Source organism: Piliocolobus tephrosceles, chromosome 20 (genome assembly GCF_002776525.5).
Source record: "Piliocolobus tephrosceles isolate RC106 chromosome 20, ASM277652v3, whole genome shotgun sequence".
Classification (NCBI taxonomy): Eukaryota; Metazoa; Chordata; class Mammalia; order Primates; family Cercopithecidae; genus Piliocolobus; species Piliocolobus tephrosceles.
In genome coordinates, this window is record NC_045453.1 from 46,522,357 (window position 1) to 46,544,399 (window position 22,043).

The 22,043-nt window shown below is 40.8% G+C and overlaps 1 protein-coding gene across 6 annotated transcripts in view; it reads right to left on the bottom strand.

Moving 5' to 3' along the window:
- Positions 1–22,043, bottom strand: part of MACROD2 (mono-ADP ribosylhydrolase 2) — a 2,106,139-nt gene that overhangs the window by 448,475 nt on the left and 1,635,621 nt on the right. The gene's annotated exons all lie outside the window — the stretch shown is intronic.

Sequence of the window (22,043 nt, forward strand, 5' to 3'; positions counted from 1 at the left end):
TTCCTTCCTTCCTTCCTTCCTTCCTTCCTTCCTTCCTTCCTTCCTTCCTTCCTTCCTTCTTTCTCCTTCCTTCTTTCCTTCCTTCCTTCCTTCCTTTCTTTATTCCTTCCTTTCTTTCTCTCTTTCTCTCTTTCTTTCTCTCTCCTTCCTTCCTTCTCTCTTTTTCTTTTTCTTTCTTTTCTTCTTTCTCTCTCTCTCTCTCTCCTTCTTTTCTCCCCTCCCCCCCCCCCCCCCCCCCCCCCCCCCCCTCCCTTCTCTTCACTTCCCTTCCCTTCCCCCCACCCCCCCCACCCCCCGCAAAGTGCTGGGATTATAGGCATGAGCCACTGTGCCCAGCCACGAATCTTTTCTTAAAATCAATTCTATCATCTAAGTTGCTAACTAGAAATTCATGTTGACTGCACCAGAAAAGAAAGACGCAAATGAAATAATGATGAACAGAAAGTACATATATGATAAAAGAAATGGCCAGCAAACTACCTAGTGAGGCAGGAAGCTCCATGTGTAGAAATAGCTCTAAGTAGGGAGTTAAAGGCTGGGTCTGAATTCCAGCTGAGCCATTCACTGCTGTGCAACCATAAGAAAGACATCTAATCTCCCTGGGCCTTTGTTTATTCAGCTTTAAACTGGAGATATGAACTCTTGCCTCACAGATTTTTATGAAGGCTAAACAAGTCAACACCTATGGAAATGTCTAGCATGCTACCTGGCATATAGTGAGCTCTGTACAACACTAGGTGTAAACAAATCCAAAGCAGTGCTGAAAGTAACAATATTAATAACACGAATTTCCACAGCTTTCATATTCCATCCCTTTGTCAACAATTAAAATGATAATTTTATAATATACTAAGTATTCTTATGTATTGAAGGCTATTTCTGGGTTTTCTACTGTCTATTCATGATCTTATATCACAGTGATTAAATAATTATGACTTTATATTATGTTTGAGTAACTGTTGATGTTAGCCCTTTCTCATTACTCTTATAGATTTTTTCTAGCTAACCTTGCTATTTTACTTTTCTTTGTGTACTCTAGAAACCACAAATTTAGTTCAAAAATTTATGTGGGGATTACAAATAAATGAGCTATCAAGCCATGAAAAGACATGGAGAAAATTAAAATGCATATTGACTAAATGAAACAAGCCAGTCTGAACAGACTAAGTGGTTCCAACTATATGACATTCTAGAAAAGGCAAAACTATGGAGATGGTGAAAAGATTAGTGGTTGCCAGGGACTGCTGAAAGGGAGGGATGAGTAGGCAGAGCACAGAGGATTTTTAGGGCAGTGAAACTACTGTGTGTGATACTATACGATAAATGTCATTAGACGTTTGTCCAACCCATAGAACGTACAGCACCAAGACTGCGCCCTAATGTAAACTGTGGACTATGGGTGATAATGACGTGTCAATGCAGGTTCATCGGTTGTAACAAATGTGCCACTCTGGTGGAAATATTGATAATGAGGGAAGCTGTGCTTGTGTGGGAGGAGGGAGTATATGAGAAATCTATCTTTCACTCGATTTTGATGTGAGAATAAAACTGCACTAAAAAATTTTTATTATTAATAAAATTTTGTAAAATTTATGTTTGTATTTGATATGGTTTGGCTGTGTCCCCATTCAAATCTCAACTTGAATTGTATCTCCCAGAATTCCCACGTGTTGTGGGAGGGACCCAGGGGTAGATAATTGAATCTTAGGGGCAGTCTTTCCTGTGCTATTCTCGTGATAGTGAATAAGTCTCAGGAGATCTGATGGTTTTATCAGAGGTTTCTGCTTGTACTTCCTCCTCATTTTCTCTTGCTGCCACCATGTAAGAAGTGCCTTTGGCCTCCTGCCATGATTCTGAGGCCTCCCCAGTCATGTGGAGCTGTAAGTCCAATTAAACCTCTTTTTCTTCACAGTCTCAGGTATGTCTTTATCAACAGTGGGAAAACGGGCTAATACGGTAAATTGGAACCAGTAGAGCGGGGCGTTGCTGAAAAGATAACCGAAAACGTGGAAGTGACTTTGGAACTGGGTAACAGGCAGAGGTTGGGAGAGTTTGGAGGGCTCAGAAGAAGACAGAAAAACATGGGAAAGTTTGGAACCTCCTAGAGATTTGTTGAATGGCTTTGACAAAAATGCTGATAGTGATATGAACAATAAGATAAAGGCTGAGGTGGTCTGAGATGGAGATAAGGAACTTGTTTGAAACTGGAGCAAAGGTGACTTTTGTTATGTTTCAGCAAAGAGACTGGTGGCATTTTGCCCTTGCCCTAGAAATTTGTGGAACTTTGAACTTGAGAAAGATGATTTAGGGTATCTGGCAGAAGAAATTTCTAAGCAAAAAAGCATTAAAGAGGTGACTTGGGTACTGTTAAAAACATTCCATTTTAAAAGGTAAACAGAGCATAAATGTTTGGAAAATTTGCAGCCTGATGATATGGTAGGAAAAAAAAACCCCATTTTTTTTGAGGAGAAATTCAAGTCAGTTGCAGAAATTTGCATAAGTAGCAAGCAGCCTAATGTTAATCCCCAAGACCATTGGGAAGATGTCTCCAGGCCATGCCAGAGACCTTCACAGCATCACAGGCTCGGAGGCCCAGGAGGAAAAAGTGGTTTTGTGGGCCGGGCCCAGGGTCCCCATTCTGTGTACAGTCTAGGGATTTGGTGCTCTGTGTCCCAGCCACTCTAGCCATGGCTGAAAGGGGCCAATATGCAGCTCTAGCTGTGGCTTCAGAGTGTAGAAGCCCCAAGCCTTGGCAGCTTCCACATAGTGTTGAGTCTGTGGGTGCATAGAAGTCAAGAATTGAGGTTTGGGCACCTCCACCTAGATTTCAGAAGGAGTATGGAAATGCCTGGATGCCCAGACAGAAGTTTGCTGCAGGGGCAGGGCCCACATGGAGAACCTCTGCTAGGGCAATGTGGAAGGAAAACGTGGGGTTGGAGACCCCACACAGAGTTTCTACTGGGGCACTGCCTAGTGGAGCTTTGACAAGAGAGTCACCGTCCTCCAGACCCCAGAATGGTAGGTCCACTGACAGTTTGCACCATGTGCTTGGAAAAGCTGCAGACACTCAACACTAGCCTGCAAAAGCAGCCAGGAGGGAGACTGTACCCAGAAAAGTCACAGGGGCAGAGCTGCCCAAGACCATGGGACCCCACCTCTTGCATCAGCATGACCTGGATGTGAGACCTGGAGTCACAGGAGATCATTTTGGATCATTAAAATGTGACTGCCCCGCGGGATTTCAGACTTGCATGGGCCCTGTAACGCCTTTATTTTGGCCAATTTCTCCCATTTGGAATGGCGGTATTTACCCAATAACTGTATACCCATTGCATCTAGGAAGTAATTAGCTTGCTTTTGATTTTACAGGCTCATAGGCAGAAGGGACTTGCCTTATCTCAGATGAGACTTTGGACTGTGGACTTTTGGGTTAATGTTGAAATGAGTTAAGACTTTGGGGGACCGTTGGTTTTGAAGGCATGATTGGTTTTGAAATGTGAAGATTTGGAGGGGCCAGGGGCGGAATTATATAGTTCGGCTGTGTCCCAATTCAAATCTCAACTTGAATTGTATCTCCCAGAATTCCCACGTGTCATGGGAGGGACCCAAGTAGAGGCAATTGAATCATGGGGTCTGGTCTTTCCCATGGTATTCTCGTGATAGTGAATAAATCTCACAAGATCTGATGGGTTTATCAGGGGTTTCCACTTTTGCTTCCTCCTCATTTTCTCTTGCCATCACCTTGTAAGAAGTGCCTTTCACTTCCTGCCATGATTCTGAGGCCTCCTCAGCCATGTGGAACTATAAGTCCAATTAAACTTTTTCTTCACAGTCTCAGGTATGTTTTTATCAACAGTGTTAAAATGGACTAATATGTATTTTATTGGAATCATATTGAACTTATTTCTTATTTAAAGGAAAGCAACATGTATGAAGTTGAGTCTTGCCACTCAACAACATTGTCTCTTTCATCGGTTCGAGTCTTTCTTTGTACACTTCAGGATATTTTTGAGATGTTTTATGTAGCTCTCACAAATTTTTAAAATATACTTTATCTTTGGTATGTTATATTATTTTAAAAAATGGGGCTTCTGTTTGCACTATATATTCTCTTTGTTTATTGCTTGTACAGAAAATTTACTGATATTTTCACATTAATATCGTATACAGCCATGTTATTGAACACTTTTATTGTACAAATAGCTTTTTTTTTTCATTTGCTTCTCCTGGGCTTTCTTTTTCTATATTATTCATAAAGAATACCTCCAGAATAATGATAAATTAGGTAGACATAATAAGCATCTTTGTTGTATTCCTTCTGTGCAAATGTTCCAGTGTTTCCCTGGTCAGCATGAGGCTGGCTTTTATATTGAGATCAGTGTGTTTTATCACATTAAGAAAGAATCCATCTATTATTTTATATGCTCTGACTTTTAAACCAGGTAAATAAATTACCTAATCAAAACCAATAGATACAACTTTAAAAGAAAAATCAATTAATGCTTTATCTCAGAGGCAAACATCAGGCTTCATGTTTCAAGAGATTATGGTGAACACAGGCTCACACCAGCAGTTCTTAGTGTGGTCCCTGGGCCAGCAGTATTAGCATCACTTGGAAACCTGCTAGAAATGCAAATCCTAAGGCCCCACACCAGACCTACTGTATCAGAGTTGCTGGGGGTGAAGTGACCCAATAATGTGTGGCCTTAACAAATCCTCCAGTGGATCTCAACGTGTGTTAATGTTTGGGAACCATGGGCTTAGCTGGATTAACAAATCAAATAGATGATGAACAAGGGCATTTTAGGGTATCAGTAGGGAAAAGCCATAACTGACATTCAATTAACAACCGTATGGGGCACAGCTGGAGGGTGGCTAGGAGGGTGCTAAGAGCTTTCATCTGTTACAAACTTTGTCCTTCCCCAATCAGAAAGATACTCCAGCTCTTTACTTGAATTGGATGTGTAATCCCATATTCTCACTTTGGTGAACAGTAAAGGAAAGGCATTGCAGCACCATGAGGTTTCTGTTGATAGTGTGACATGTTTTGGTAATGGGTTCTCCCAGAAGCAGACCCTGAGATAAAAATTCAGGACTAGTAGTTTATTTTTGAGGTAGTCCCAGGAAGTAGTTTATTTTTGAGGTAGTCCCAATTAAAAGAAAAAATGAGGCAGTGAAATAGGGAAAAGAAGGCAACCAACAAAGTGTCTGCTATTAAGACAGATGATTCAGGAGGCAACTGGAGCTTAATCCTACTGGAAAGCTCTTGGAAAAGGTGCAACTCCAGGCCACAGAATGATCCCATCCCTGGGGGAGAGAGCCATCTTCAGAGAGTCACTGGATGAGTGATGCTTCTTGGGGAGTTACTTCCTGAGCACTGTGGGCTTCAAGGCTTTCTGCACTTAGTAAAAAGAAACCCTCAGACCGGATGCGGTGGCTCGCGCCTACAATCCCAGCACTTTGGGAGGCTGAGGTGGGTGGATCACGAGGTCAAGAGCTTGAGACCAGTCTGGCCAGCATGGTGAAATCCTGTCTCTACTAAAAATACAAAAAATTGTCTGGGCACGATGCTGCGTGCCTATAATCCCAGCTACTCAGGAGGCTGAGGCAGAGAATTGCTTGGACCCAGGAGGCAGAGGTTGCAGTGAGCTGATATCACACCACTGCACTCCAGGCTTGGTTGACAGAGCGAGACTCCACCTAAAAAAAAAAAAAAAAAAAAAAAAAAAAAGAATCCTCCAGCACAGATAGTGGTGGCTGGAAGTCAGATGGAGCAGACGGAGAGATCAAAGTGGGTAGGGGGCCCACTGACCCACTGACCATGTCTGCTGCAACTACTGTGTCACTGGAAGTTGGACCATAACAGTCTAGTTCCTAGACTGGCACATCAGTGTTATTATGTGTATCTGATTAGCCAGCTCCACCCTGGAAAGACTGGTGCCAACCAGCCCATCTGTTGGAGAAATCCATAAAGATGGCTATTCCTTTCTGTCAAGCTAGAGGACTATGAAGGTTATAGTCACCGGCATGGACAGATCAGGGGGAGATGGGACATTGTAGGGAAAAATAGGGGTGAGGAGGAAAGTGGAAGTAGACGCAGAAGACAATAATGTCATGATTTGACAAGCAGCCAGCCCCATGCTCCTGGAGCATTGCTGGGAAGCTGCTGTGACCCACGGGAAGGTGGTAGCCACCCCTGGCATGGGTCCCAGGGCCCTCTGTGGGTACACCACCCAAGGAAGGGAACATGAAGAAACGTGTGTGTCTGATGTGACCCTGTTCATTAATGGCTGAACAGGGATTTGAAAACAACAATCGGACCCTTTCACTGATTTAAATTCCTTTTACTTTTATTTGCTTAGAGTTTTTCTTTAAAGATTCACTTCATTTATTTTTTTTTTCAGTTTCATTGTCAACTGTAATAGCAGCAGGATCACTGGTTTGAGATTACATCTCATTTTTTTTTCCAAAACACATGAAAATAAATGCTTAATTATTTCTAAAAGCTATTCCATTTTATCTCAGATAACTCAAGTGTTAAGCTGGCAATATTTTCCTTTCCCAGCTCTATAATTTACTTTCTTTCTATGACGCCAAAAATCTACACAATAAGCCAGAGGTTCTTCAACTTTTGTTTCTGTAAGAATAGACTGTAGAACTTTTAAAAAATACATGTAAACCTGACCCCCACTCCCTGAAACTGTTTTAGAAGTCTCCAGTGAGATCCAGGGGGATGCATTTTTAACAGGTACCCCAGGTAAATTTAATGAAGTTGCAGGGGACACTTAGAAGAATATTTCTATGGGGTAAAATCTTTGCAGTCATTTGGAAGACTCTTTAGGGTTATACCCAGATAGAAAATTACTCCTAACTTTTAAAGTTTAATTAGTTATTTTAAATCCAGAGTGGCAGAGCAAGTGTCTTCCACAAGGTGTGTTTGGAGGGGAGAGCGTGATCACAAAATACCCATGGCAGGCTGGGTGTTGTGGCTCAGGCCTGTAATCCCAGCACTTTGGGAGGCCAAGGCACTTGGCCTCGAGGTCTGGAGTTTGAGACCAGCCTGGCCAACATGGTGAAACCCTGTGTCTACCAGAATATATAAAAAGCCAGGCATGGTGGCACATGCCTGTAATCCCACTTACTCGGGAGGCTGAGGCAGGAAAATCACTTGAACTCAGGAGGCGGAGGTTGCAGTGAGCTGAGATCACACCACTGCACTCTAGCTTGGGTGACAGAGCGAAAGTCCATCTCAAAAAACAAACAAGAAAACAAACAAAACCCCATGGCATGAAGGATGCAAACAGAAGACTTCTTGGAGCCCCAGGGTTCTCAGGAATGTGGCACTGGGAAGAGCACAGAGGCTTCTCTGCAAGAAAACAGAAAGCCTTGGGATGATTACATAGGAAATTACAAGCTACATGGCTTCCTGCTCCAAACAGAGCCACTCTGCAGAAAATAAAGCGGGATTGCTTTCCCCAATTTCTCCACTGACGAATCTTGCGATGATGCTAAAAGGCTGGATGAATATCGAGACTTCAGGGACATTAGCTTTGATACATAATCTGCTGATTAAATGTGTTCCCTATACTTTCTCCATTTTTCACATTTCTTTATGTAGTCTTTTGTTAAGAGGACTTCTTAGCTAAGAAGTTGTAGGGATAACTGAGAAGGAAAGAGACCACAGAACTAGTTCCAGAGGGAGGCAAAGTGCATAGGCCATTGAAGGTAGAGCAGGCCTTGAATTAGGAAGGGGATAGCACTGGTACTCTTCTGGGTTTGGAAAGGATAAATGCATTGAGAAATGTTTTTGAATAGCATTGACACAAATCGGTAGACCATATCGCACTTTATTTTTTTGTTTTTCTCTTCTCCTCTCTCTTCAAGAAATCACATTTTTTGCCTTAACATCCTATCAACTCAGCTGGCGAATTTTCTGCAATTGCAGGGGAAGTCAGGTGAGAGCCGAGGCTGTTTTCAATTGTCAGAACTCCAGGAGATATTTTCTACTCAGTAAGGAATATCTCTCAACCCCGACAGAACTTGATTATAATAGTTTAGTACTAAACACAGTGTCAGAACAGATATTTCGCCTGTGGATGTGAAGAGGTGAAGAACTTGAACCACAGTTTGCAAACCTCAGTGATGTCTCAAGGTCTGCAGGATGCGTCTTTTCTCCCAATTCCTTCTCCACACTGCAGCAAGACAGGAAGGCTGCTACATACATGAACAGAATGCTAGTGGATTCTTCAGGTGACAGCATGGCATTTGCCTTCAAAAGACATACAAGAAGTAGAATTCTAGCAGGTAGACTACATGAGTCATGCAGAGGGACCTTCCACCAAATCATCTTTCCACCACGTGACTAACTGCACATTTCTTGCCAAGGATATGTAAGCTTATATATGTTTATATAATCTGCATTTTTAGAAACAAGCACTCTCAATTACAGATATACAACCAAACTGATGTTTTTCCTAGTTGTGAGGTCAAGGAAAATGCCAAGAGCTTGGAAGGCAAAGTATATGCACACCAGGCACTCATGACTTGCTTCCCAGGGTCTAGCTGAGTACAGTCATGGACCAAGCTCTCGGTGAATTCCTAGGTGATTATCTGATTCGCTGGTTAACTGACTAAGTCAAGGTAAAGAAAGAAAGATAGAATCAGTGATGAATCATGATGCCAACTCAAATCAGGGATTTATTTTGAATGGAAAAAAACTATTAAAAGACTAAAACCCAGGTCTTAGTTAATTTATCCAATAAATATATATTCACCCTTCTGCACTCTGCTTTGTGGGGTGGGGCTAAGACCTGGCATTCTTGATTGGTGAGTGGCTCCCTGCCCTAGGAGGTGCTGGAGGGAATAGGCAAGACTCCCATGAGCCTCCTCCAGTCTCCTTCCTCCACCCTGGCGGTGGCAGAACCTCTTTTTTTTTTTTTTTTTTTTGCATAGTCCCCTCTCCTCCCCTCTCCTCCCCTCCCCTTCCATTCCCTTGTTTGAGGCCGAGTCTGCCTGTGTCGTCCAGGCTGGAGTGCAGTGGCATGATCTTGGCTCACTGCAAACTTGACCTCCTGTGTTCAAGCGATTCTTGTGCCTCAGCCTCCCGAGTAGCTGAGACTACAGGTCCACACCACCACGCCTGGGTAATTTTTGTGTTTTTAGTAGAGACGAGGTTTCCCCATGTCTCCCAGGCTGGTCTTAAACTCCTACACTCAAGGGATCCACCTCCCTTGGCCTCTCAGAGTGCCGGGATTATAGGTGTGAGCTACTGCGCCCAGCCAGCGGTTTATTTCATTTTGCTGTTTTTCCAATACTCACATAACAAATTCCATAGTCCCCAGCTCAGCAACTGCAGACCTAGCAACAGCCAGTGCACCCTTCTTCAAGGACCAGATCTCAGCCCCACAGGCCCCTTCTGTGGCCTCAAATACAAAAGCTCCCTCCTCAGAGGCCACAATTTCAGCTCCTCAGGGACACTTCTCTGAAATTCTACATTTAAGTCATTTGGATTTATTCCCTCAAGCTGGTGGCTCTTTCCTGCAGTTACTGCCTCCATAATGCCTTAGAGACCTATTTTCATGCCTTTCAGTTACCTGGTTAACGCATTCATCATATAAGGATATATAATTCTACATATCCCTTTCAGTTACCCAGCTAACGTTCTTTTTGTTAAGTTCTCCATATTGAAATAACTGGAGGTCACAGAGGCATAGAGAGAAAAAAAAAGTTTCAACAAGAGAGGTCAAATTTTAAAAGACCAAATAATTGACAGTCATTAGATTTAGCAAGAAGGAGGGCTTGGGTGACAACCAGTAGACGTCTGTGTACTGATGATGGAGTTGGGAACCCATCAACAAAGACAGTGAAAAGTGGTTGGATTACAAATATATTCTTGTCAGGTCTTGGAAACCAGTATCTTATAATATGGTGTTTCCACCCTCTGAACTGAAGAAGAAGCCTCAAGGTGTCTCTGATGTCCCCCTTCCTCATCTCTCTCAATCCTCTGTCTCTCCCAAAGCACAGGATGGAATTGTTCTCGGAAGTTCCTTTATCTGCCTAAAGTCCAGACCTTCCCAAGAAGAAAACAATCATGCCTGGTCCCTTCCCTAAGTTTGTATTGACTGAACTCACGTTGCAGGAAGAAACATGGAAGTCTGTCAACGCACCTGCACAGACTTTGTCTGTTCTGCAGGCCCAACTATTGTCTGTTCTGCAGGCCCCACAGACTTCATCTTATGCCATTGTGTATTCTTCAAGTTCACTGAATTCCCCTCAAAATCATTTACTAATCCCAAATCATCTAAAATTCTCCTTCCCCTTTCCCCTAAGAAGAAGAGCACGTAACAATGTGTTCAGTATGGTGTGACAGGGTAATCACTCTGGTTCTCCCCAGGAATGTTAGCCAATGTGAATGCCTTTTCTCCTATTAATCTGCCTTTTGTCAGTTGATTTTCAGCAAACCTTCAGAGGGTAAAGAGGAAGTTTTCCCTTGGCCACTGCATTTTGGAGACTGAGTTTATAAGAAAACTTATAAGATTGTGCATGTAATGACTCCAGTGTTCTCAGCCCGAGGAAATAGTAGATGGAGGTGTCACTTATAAACAAGACTGATGGGTTTGGAAACCCAGTGGACTAGACTGAGGAGAGAAGGTGAGGGGAGCAAGTGGAGACCATTAACATAGCCAATTCCCTGAGGACTTTTGCAGTAAATGAGGCCACAGTTACGGCATGTAGACTAATGCGGGCACACAGATGATCCCAGGGAGATGAAGTATGGGAGTGGGAGTGGGGTTCTTAAATAATGCTAAGGGCAGATAAGATCCCAGACACCAGAGAAGGATTTGGCTCTTAACAGAGCCAGGAGAATGACTCCAAATCGTCATGGGAAGGAGGCAGAAGGTGTGACTTCAGACGCAGGTAGATTGGCAAATTTGGTGATAGGAAAATAAGGCAATTCTTTTTTCACTTTATCTGTTTTCAAGATTTAAGAAACCCATGGCTGCAGAGCCTTCCAAACCATTTACACTGCAAAATGACTATTGTCAGCCATTGCATTACCAAAATACTTTTGATCAAAAAATACTTTTGATTCCCAGTGACCACAGAAATCAATATGCAGGGCATACAAGTGATAAAAATTATCTTCTCAACATGGAGACTAAAGACATAGGACTCTCACATTCCGGAAGTGATGCAAATACTCATAATTACCACCATAAATTTGCTGAGTACTAAAAATAATTCTGTGTTTTCCTGTAGGATTTGCAAGCTAATAATAAGCAATTTCCAGCTGTGTGCTGTGACAGCAAAAGAGAGGGTCTAACATCCTTATAATTATATTTTCCATATCCGTATTCACATTAGGAAATACCGATTATGACCCATCTGCTTAAACTAGTTTTTAATTGTTAAAATCTCTACACTAGGTGACTTTTATGAAATCTGACTATACTGTATGCACTGCACTTCAAAAGGAGAATTATCAAATATTTTACCTCTTAGGCTTTTTAAGTACACATGTATGACTGTGAGACAAAAGGACTAGCAACAGTGAGAATTGAAATTTTTCTACAAAGGAAATTCCACAAACACATCCTGAGGGCTCCCCTCAGTTTGGCAGTTAAAGCTGCACCAAACAGCAAGCTTCACCATATGAAATGCTGTGCCTAGCTCACTTCATTCTGCTCAACAAAATGAGTGTGATTGTTGGAGAACAAGTAAATTAAATACCTATTTCTTGGGTCTATTTTCTCAAACTTCAAATGTTCTTCTGAGCACTTGAAATGTCACTACCCAAAGAAAGGTCATGAATTGATTGTTGCTTTTTGGAGGTATTATGAGAAAAGAATTACTCTTTGGGACAATTTGATAAGCTGAGCTTGCTACTGGGTATGGCCAAACCTCTTCAGGGTTTCTGAGGCTCCCAATAACTCATTTCAAAGCAGCAGCTCTGCTCTGTTCCAGACAGGCAAGATGAGGCTGGTGATGCCACAGCTGCACCCCTAATATTTTCTCCCAAGAGAAAACCAGAGAAAGCAAAACAAGTATCTGCTTCCAACTTAAATATGGAATGCTGTCTTGAAAATATGAGGGAGAAGAGTTTAGCAAGACCAATTCAAAATATATGTAGTGTTTGACTTGAATCAATATTATTTTCAACTCAATATTCCTAAAATTTAATTTTAAAAAACAGTTCAAATTGCTTAACAATGGTTAGTATTACCCATATTGCTATATCTATCTGTTTATCTGTCTATCTTCTATGTTACTATATGCCAGGTGCCTTATCATCACAAATAAGATTAATGTTATCCTGTTTGTTTTATATTTTTTCAGTTTTAGCTTTTCACTGAAACATAAAGTACATAAAGATGCATAGTCATAAGTAATGAAATCACAGCTCAACGGATTTTCTGAAACTGCATACAACTAAGTAGCCAGCACATATTCAGGAAAATAATATTATCAACACCCTAAGGAGTCCCTTGTTCCCCCTTCTAGCCACTGCCCTCTTGAAGATAATTTCTATTCTGACTTCTCATGGCTTAGATTCATTTTTCTGTTGTTATATTGTACATAAATGGAATCTCTCTGTGCACAGTCTCTGGCATATGGCATTTAGTTTGGTTTTAACTATAACTGAAAGCTGCTACCATTTACTGAGCTCTTGCCAGGCACTATGCAAGGCCCCATAACTGCATCATTACCACATTCAATCCTCACAACCACCTCATGAGTAGGCACAATTATTATCTTCCTTAAGCAGGTGAAGACATTTCAAGCTTAAAGATGTTAATATGTTCTAAACCACCCAGTAATAAATGCTGGAGGCAGGATTCATGCTTTGTTTATCTGACTCCAAAGTACACGTCTCACCCATGCAGAATATCACAAATGTAAACAAGGCCAAGTGGCCCTGAATCATCAGAACTCGTCAGGGTCTGAAAACACTGTGACTCAAATATCGTGTCTATTTACCTGTGATCATGCACCCAACCTATCACGGCAACTCAGACTTTACAGATTAATATGAACAGTGGCCACTTTCCTGGCAGTGTAACTTGGTGTCAGACAAACTGCAAAAACATACAAAGTTATAAGAGCATGTGGTTCAAGCATATTAACTGAAAGTAAAACACACTGGCCCAAAAATAGTCATCAGAGACAGATTCTATGTTGCTCATTGCTTCCCTCCCCAATATATTACCTTTGCTAATATTTAAAGGTAACTGAACTTATATTCAGTGATAATTTAAATGTTATTCACTTGCAGTGAAGGATGGTTCATAATCAATAGTGAAAAGGAAATGATAAAATGAATAATAGTAATCCACCCTATGAGATTCTAAATAGTCATGGGAAAACACAATGAGGGAAACACATGTACCCTTATGAAAAGGTGTTACAGAAAAGTATTGCAGTTATAAGCCAATTTATGAATATGAGTACATGTGTTTATCTATGGCAGGAAATCTAGAGGGGAACACATGCCCGCACAAATACGTACTCACACAGGGAGAAGAAAGACAAGAGTGGGAAAAGATGTATACCAAGATGTTACAAATAGTGGTTTTTCCAATGATTTATACCCAAATGTGGCCAAAAAGGGTTAATTAGAGAGGCTTGTGCTGGAAGAATATTTTATGACCAAAAAGGATTAATTAGAGAAGCTCATACTGGCAGAATATTTAATGATAAACAGGAGTTATTAACATTTTTTTAGCTGTGATCATGTCATTATAGTTTTGTTTTTTAAAACATTATCTTTTAGAGGTACATATGCACTGGGATAATGATGAAATCATATGATGTCTTGGATTTGCTTGAAAATAATCAGTACAGGGTGGAGTTGGGGTAGAGATGAACTATGAATAGATGTGAGTTGATAACTGGTAGAGCTGGCAGTAGGTGCATTGACTGCATTGTACTATTTTCTCTGCTTTGGTATACATTTGAAAGTTTCCATTATAAAAAGTTAAAAAAAAAAAAAAAAAAGAGTGATTGCTTCTGAAGACAAAGGAGTAGGGTGTTTTCGATGTTCTTTCGCCTGATTGGATTTTCATGCTTTTCTCTATGGAATATATTTTGCATTCATAGTATGACATACTAAATAAAAGACTAAGGAAGTTCTCAACAAAGCCCATTTTGCAATTCAAACTCACCTTTCTTACACAGGCAAGTGTATTAAGTGTTTTCCTTCACTTAATGGAGAAGCCAGAATACCACTGAAATCATAGAAACAGTTTTCCAACTACCGTTATGCATAAAACAATGTAAGTTGATTGATTTTCTTCCAAAGCACCACCTACTTCACTATTATCAGTGTTACTAAAACGTGGTACAGAACTTCCCAATCAAAAGATAACTTGGGGAAATTATTGAGTGTAGATTAACTGGGAAAAAATAAATATTTTCTTAGAGAACTAGAATTTTGAGAAACTCAAAAGGGTATTTTTGCATTTCAGAGCCCATCTGCCAGCTGCTCCTAATTCAGCTCTGGGTATTTCTTTTCCACTCTATCTTGGGATTTGTTTTGTTCACGGGAGAAGATTCAGAGTGAGCCTCACCCAAAGGTCAAAATTCCCGTGCTCAGCAGCGTAAGCGACTCAACCTCTGGGAAGAAAAAAAGAAAAAAAAAAACATTTGTGCAGAAAACAAAGTTAGTCAGTCTGGTGAAACACTGCAATTTTTGACCAGAAAAATATCTTTCTTAATATGGACAGAAAAACCTTGGCCTTTTGCAGTCAAAAAATGAAATGACTTTAGCATGATGGAGATGCAGAGATAGAGGAAGGTGAAATGGAATGTTTGTAGCTGATAAATAAAGAATGAAAAATGTATCCTCATTACTGCCTCAAAACTCAAAACATAAAGCTCCATCAGAAGTTCCCAGAACTTAGGGGTTTGCAAAGAATGTGACTACAGAGGGTATTAACAGGTGCTTTTGGGGGGTGATGAGATTGTTCTGAATCCCTTGTAATGTGGTGGTTACATTAATCTACATGTGTCAAAATTCATGTAATCATTCACAGAAAAAGAAAGAAAGAAGAGAAAAGAAGTGAATTTTAGTGCATACAAATTTAAAAAAAAGTAGGAAACAATTTAAAGGTTTAAAATATTCTAAACCCCATGGTTGTTACTTGTATGGCAGGTGCTTAAGAATTTTTATGTGAATCAATAAGTTGAATGAATACATAGATGAAACCATAAGTGAACAAAATTATTATTTTAAAAGTAAAGATATATAAAGCAGTTCCAAGATGGCCGAAAAGGAACAGCTCCAGGCTAGAGCTCCCAGCATGAGTGACACAGAAGACGGGTGATTTTTGCATTTCCAACTGAGGTACCGGGTTCATCTCAGTGGGGCATGTCAGACAGTGGGTGCAGGACAGTGGGTGCAGCCCACAGAGCAAGAGCCAAAGCAGAGTGAGGCATCACCTCACCCGGGGAGCACAAGGGGTAAGGGAATTCTCTTTCCTAGCCAAGGGAAACCATGACACACAGCACCTGGAAAATTGGGTCACTCCCACCCTAATACTGTGCTTTTCCAAGGGTCTCAGCAAATGGCAAACCAGGAGATTGTATCCCGTGCCTGACTCGGAGGGTCCCATGCCCATGGGACCTCCCACATTGCTAGCACAGCACTCTGAGATCTAACTGCAGGGTGGTAACGAGGCTGGGGGAGGGGCGCCCACCATTGCTGAGGATTGAGTAGGTAAACAAAGCAGCCAGGAAGCTCAAACTGGGTGGAGCCCACCGCAGCTCAAGGAGGCCTGCCTAACTCCATAGACTTCATCTCTGAGGACAGGACACAACCAAACAAAAGGCAGCAGAAACCTCTGCAGGTTTAAATGTCCCTGTATGACAGCTTTGAAGAGAGTAGTGGTTCTCCCAGCACAGTGTTTGAGATCTGAGAACGGACAGACTACCTCCTCAAGTGGGTCCCTGACCCCTGAGTAGCCTAATTGGGAGGCACCCCCCGGTAGGGGCAGACTGACACCTCACACAGCCGGGTAATCCGATGAGATGAAGCTTCCAGAGGAACAATCAGGCAGCAACATTTGCTGTTCAGCAATATTCACTCTTCTGCAGCCTCCGCTGCTGATACCCAGGCAAACAGGGTTTGGAGTGGACCTCCAGCAAACTCCAACAGACCTGCAGCTGAGGGTCCTGACTGTTAGAAGGAAAACTGACAAACAGAAAGGACATCCACACCAAAACCCCATCTGTACGTCACCATCATCAAAGACCAAAGGTAGATAAAACCACAAAGATGGGGAAAAAACAGAGCAAAAAATTTGAAAATTCTAAAAATCAGAGTGCCTCTCCCCATCCAAAGGAACGCAGCTCCTCACCAGCAACAGAACATAGCTGGACAGAGAATGACTTTGACGAGTTGAGAGAAGAAGGCTTCAGACAATCAAATTTCTCCGAGCTAAAGGAGGAAGTTCGAACCCATCGCAAAGACGCTAAACACCTTGCAAAAAGATTAGACGAATGGATAACTGGAATAACAAATGTAGAGAAGTCCTTAAATGACCTGATAGAGCTGAAAACCATGGCATGAGAACTACGTGACAAATGCACAAGCTTCAGTAACCGATTCGATCAACTGGAAGAAAGGGTATCAGTGATTGAAGATCAAATGAATGAAATGAAGTGAGAAGTTTAGAGAATAAAGAGTAAAAATAAATGAACAAAGCCTCCAAGAAATATGGGGCTATGTAAAAAGATGAAATTTACATCTGATTGGTGTACCTGAAAGTGACGGGGAGAATGGAAGCAAGTTGGAAAACACTCTTCAGGATATTATCCAGGAGAACTTCCCGAACCTAGCAAGGCAGGCCAACATTCAAATTCAGGAAATACAGAGAACACCACAAAGAAACCCCTCGAGAAGAGCAACTCCAAGATATATAATTGTTAGATTCACCAAAGTTGAAATGAAGGAAAAAATGTAAAGGGCAGCCAGAGAGAAAGGTCGGGTTACCCACAAAGGGAAGCCCATCAGACTAACAGCAGATCTCTCGGCAGAAACTCTCCAAGCCAGAAGAGAGTGGGGGCCAATATTCAACATTCTTAAAGAAAACACTTTTCAACCGAGAATTTCATAACCAGCCAAACTAAGCTTCATAAATGAAGGAGAAATAAAATCCTTTACAGACAAGCTAATGCTGAGAGATTTTGTCACCACCAGGCCTGCCCTACAAGAGCTCCTGAAGGAAGCACTAAACATGGAAAGGAACAACCACTACCAGCCATTGCAAAAACATGCCAAAATGTAAAGGTCATCAATGTTAGGAAGAAATTGCATCAACTAACGAGCAAAATAACATCACAATGACAGGATCAAGTTCACACATAACAATATTAACCTTAAATGTAAATGGACTAAATGGTCCAATTAAAAGACACAGACTGGCAAATTGATAAAGAGTCAAGAACCATCAGTTTGCTGTATTCAGGAGACCCATCCCACATGCAGAAACACACATAGGCTCAAAATAAAGGGATAGAGGAAGATCTACCAAGCAAATGGAAAACAAAAAAAGGCAGGGGTTGCAATACTAGTCTCTGATAAAACAGACTTTAAACCATCAAAGATCAAAAGAGACAAAGAAGGCCATTACATAATAGTAAAGGGATCAATTCAACAAGAAGAGCTAACTCTCCTAAATATATATGCACCCAATACAGGAGCACTCAGATTCATAAAGCAAGTCCTTAGAGACTTACAAAGAAACTTAGACTCCCACACAATAATATTGGGAGACTTTAACACCCCACTGTCAACATTAGACAGATCAACGAGACAGAAAGGTAACAAGGATATCCAGGAATTGAACTCAGGTCTGCACCAAGCAGACCTAATAGACATCCACAGAACTCTCCACCCCAAATCAACAGAATATACATTCTTCTCAGCACCACATCACACTTATTCCAAAATTGACCACATAGTTGGAAGTAAAGCACTCCCCAGCAAATATAAAAGAACAGAAATGATAAACTGTCTCTCAGACCACAGTGCAATCAAACTAGAACTCAGGATTAAGAAAGTCACTCAAAACTGCTTAACTACATGGAAACTGAACAACCTGCTCCTGAATGACTACTGGGTACATAATGAAATGAAAGCAGAAATAGAGATGTTCTTTGAAACCAATGAGAACAAAGATACAACATACCAGAATCTCCGGGACACATTTAAAGCAGTGTGTAGAGGGAAATTTATAGCACTAAATGCCCACAAGAGAAAGCAGGAAAGATCTAAAATTTACATCCTAACATCACAGTTAAAAGAACTAGAGAAGCAAGAGCAAACACATTCAAAAGCTAGCAGAAGGCAAGAAATCACTAAGATCAGAGCAGAAATGAAGGAGAGAGAGACACAAAAAACCCTTTAAAAAATCAATGAATCCAGGAGCTGGTTTTTTGAAAAGATCAACAAAATTGATAGACCACTAGCAAGACTAATAAAGAAGAAAAGAGAGAAGAATTAAATATATGCAATAAAAATGGTAAAGGGGATATCACCACCAACCCCACAGAAATACAAACTACCATCAGAGAATACTATAAACACCTCTATGCAAATGAACTAGAAAACCTAAAAGAAATGGATAAATTCCTGTACACATACACCCTCCCAAGACAAAACCAGGAAGAAGTTGAATCCCTGAATAGACAAACAACAGGCTGTGAAATTGAGGCAATAATTAATAGCCTACCAATCAAAAAAAGTCCAGGACCAGATGGATTCACAGCTGAATTCTACCAGAGGTACAAGGAGGAGTTGGTACCATTCCTTCTGAAAGGATTCCAATCAACAGAAAAAGAGGGAATCCTCCCTAACTCATTTTATGAGGCCAACATCATCCTGATACCAAAGCCTGGCAGAGGCAACAACAAAAAAGAGAATTTTAGACCAACGTCCCTGATGAACATCTATGCAAAAATCCTCAATAAAATACTGGCAAACTGAATCCAGCAACACATCAAAAAGCTTATCCACCATGATCAAGTGGGCTTCATCCCTGGGATGCAAGGCTGATTCAACATATGCAATTCAATAAACGTAATCCATCATGTAAACAGAACCAAAGACAAAAACCACATGACTATCTCGATAGATGCAGAAAAGGCCTTTGACAAAATTCAACAGCCCTTCATGCTAAAAACGCTCAATAAATTTGGTATTCATGGAATGTATCTCAAAATAATAAGAGCTATTTATGACAAACCCATAGCTAATATCATACTGAATGGGCAAAAACTGGAAGCATTCCCTTTGAAAACTGGCACAAGACAGGGATGCCCTCTCTCACCACTCCTATTCAACATAGTGTTGGAAGTTTTGGCCAGCGCAATCAGGCAGGAGAAAGAAATAAAGGGTATTCAGTTAGGAAAAGAGGAAGTCAAATTGTCCCTGTTTGCAAATGACATGATTGTATATTAAGAAAACCCCATCATCTCAGCCCCAAATCTCCTTAAGCTGATAAGCAACTTTATTAAAGTCTCAGGATACAAAATCAATGTGCAAGAATCACAAGCATACTTATACACCAATAACAGACAAACAGCCAAATCATGAGTGAACTTCCATTCACAATAGCTTCAAAGAGAATAAAATACCTAGGAATCCAACTTACAAGGGATATGAGGGACCTCTTCAAGGAGAACTATAAACCACTGCTCAATGAAATAAAAGAGGACACAAACAAATGGAAGAACATTCCATGCTCATGGATAGTAAGAATCAATATCGTGAAAATGGCCAGATTGCCCAAGGTAATTTATAGATTCACTGCCACCCCATTAAGCTACCAATGACTTTCTTCACAGAATTGGAAAAATCTACTTTAAAGTTCATATGGAACCAAAGAAGAGCTCACATTGCCAAGACAATCCTAAGCCAAAAGAACAAAGCTGGAGGCATCATGCAACCTGACTTCAAACTATACTACTGAACTATACAAACTATAATTCAAACTAAGGCTACAGTAACCAAAACAGCATAGTACTGGTACAAAAACAGAGATATAGACCAATGGAACAGAACAGAGCCCTCAGAAATAATACCACACGTCTACAGCCATCTGATCTTTGACAAACCTGACAAAAACAAGAAATGGGGAAAGAATTCCCTATTAAATAAATGGTGCTGGGAAAATTGGCTAGCCATATGTAGAAAGCTGAAACTGGATCCCTTCCTTATACCTTATACAAAAGTTAATTCAAGGCAGATTAGAGACTTAAATGTTAGACCTAAAACCATCAAAACCCTAGAAGAAAACCTAGGCAATACCATTCAGGACATAAGTATGGGCAAGGACTTCGTGTCTAAAACACCAAAAGCAATGACAACAAAAGTCAAAATTGACAAATGGGATCTAATTAAACTAAAGAGCTTCTGCACAGCAAAAGAAACTACCATCAGGGTGAACAGGCAACCTACAGAATGGGAGAAAATTTTTGCAATCTACTCATCTGACAAAGGGCTAATATCCAGAACCTACAAAGAACTCAAATTTACAAGAAAAAAACAACCCCATCAAAAAGTGGGTAAAGGATATGAACAGACGCTTCTCAAAAGAAGACATTTATGCAGCCAACAGACACATTAAAAAAATGCTCATCATCACTCACCATCAGAGAAATGCAAATCAAAACCACAATGAGATACCATCTCACACCAGTTAGAATGGCAATCATTAAAAAATCGGGAAACAACAGGTGCTGGAGAGGATGTGGAGAAATAGGAACACTTTTACACTGTTGGTGGGACTGTAAACTAGTTCATCCATTGTGGAAGACAGTGTGGCGATTCCTCAAAGATCTAGAACTAGAAATACCATTTGACCCAGCCATCCCATTACTGGGTATATACCCAAAGGATTATAAATCATGTTGCTATAAAGACACATGCACACGTATGTTTACTGCGGCACTATTCACAATAGCAAAGACTTGGAATCAACCCAAATGTCCATCAGTGACAGACTGGATTAAGAAAATGTGGCACATATACACCATGGAATACTATGCAGCCATAAAAAAGGATGAGTTCATGTCCTTTGTAGGGACACAGATGCAGCTGGAAACCATCATTCTCAGCAAACTATCTCAAGAACAGAAAACCAAACACCACAAGTTCTCACTCATAGGTGGGAATTGAACAATGAGAACACTTGGACACAGGAAAGGGAACATCACACACCGGGGCCTGTCGTGGGGTGGGGGGAGTGGGGAGGGATAGCATGAGGAGATACACCTAATGTAAATGACGACTTAATGGGTGCAGCACACCAACATGGCACGTGTATACATACGTAACAAACCTGCACATTGTGTACATGTACGTAGAACTTAAAGTATAATAAAAAAACATATATTTTCCAAGTCAAAAAAAGAGTAAAGATAGGGTAAATGATTGAAATGTATTTTAAAATATATAAAGTAAAAAAGCTTAAGCCAATTTATGTTCTAAGAAGTCAACAATAATGGTAGCTTTGGGGAGGAGGCAGTCGTGGCTGGAAGGATACAGGGTGACTGTTGAGAGGCTTAGACATTCCAGTTTTTGCTATGGGTGCTGCTTACATGGATGTGCCCAGTCTGTGAAAATTTATGCAGCCCTATTCTTATATGTTCTTTTCTCAGGGCATGATGTGCTTCCATGAAATGTTTTAAAAATTATTAAAATCATTTCAAAGTCTACCCTATCTTTAAAAAAACATTACAAATGCCTTTCATAAATCAGTGCTATAGAAAAGTTGCCTCTTCTGATGACCCAGTAGGTTTCCCTACTCCAGCTCCACTCCAACCAGAACTAAGAAATCCATCATTTCTCCTTTCCGCCTTCATTGCCCCAGGCTCTCAGTAAGCTCTCTGGCTCAGCCCTAGGTCCTCACTAGAGCTGGTATTCAATCATCCATGGTATTCTTTTATTCATGGTATTCATTCATTGATGGTATTCATTCATTCGGCTGGTATATGTTTGCCTTCCCTCATCCACAACTTTTTTTTTTTTTTTTTTTTTTTTT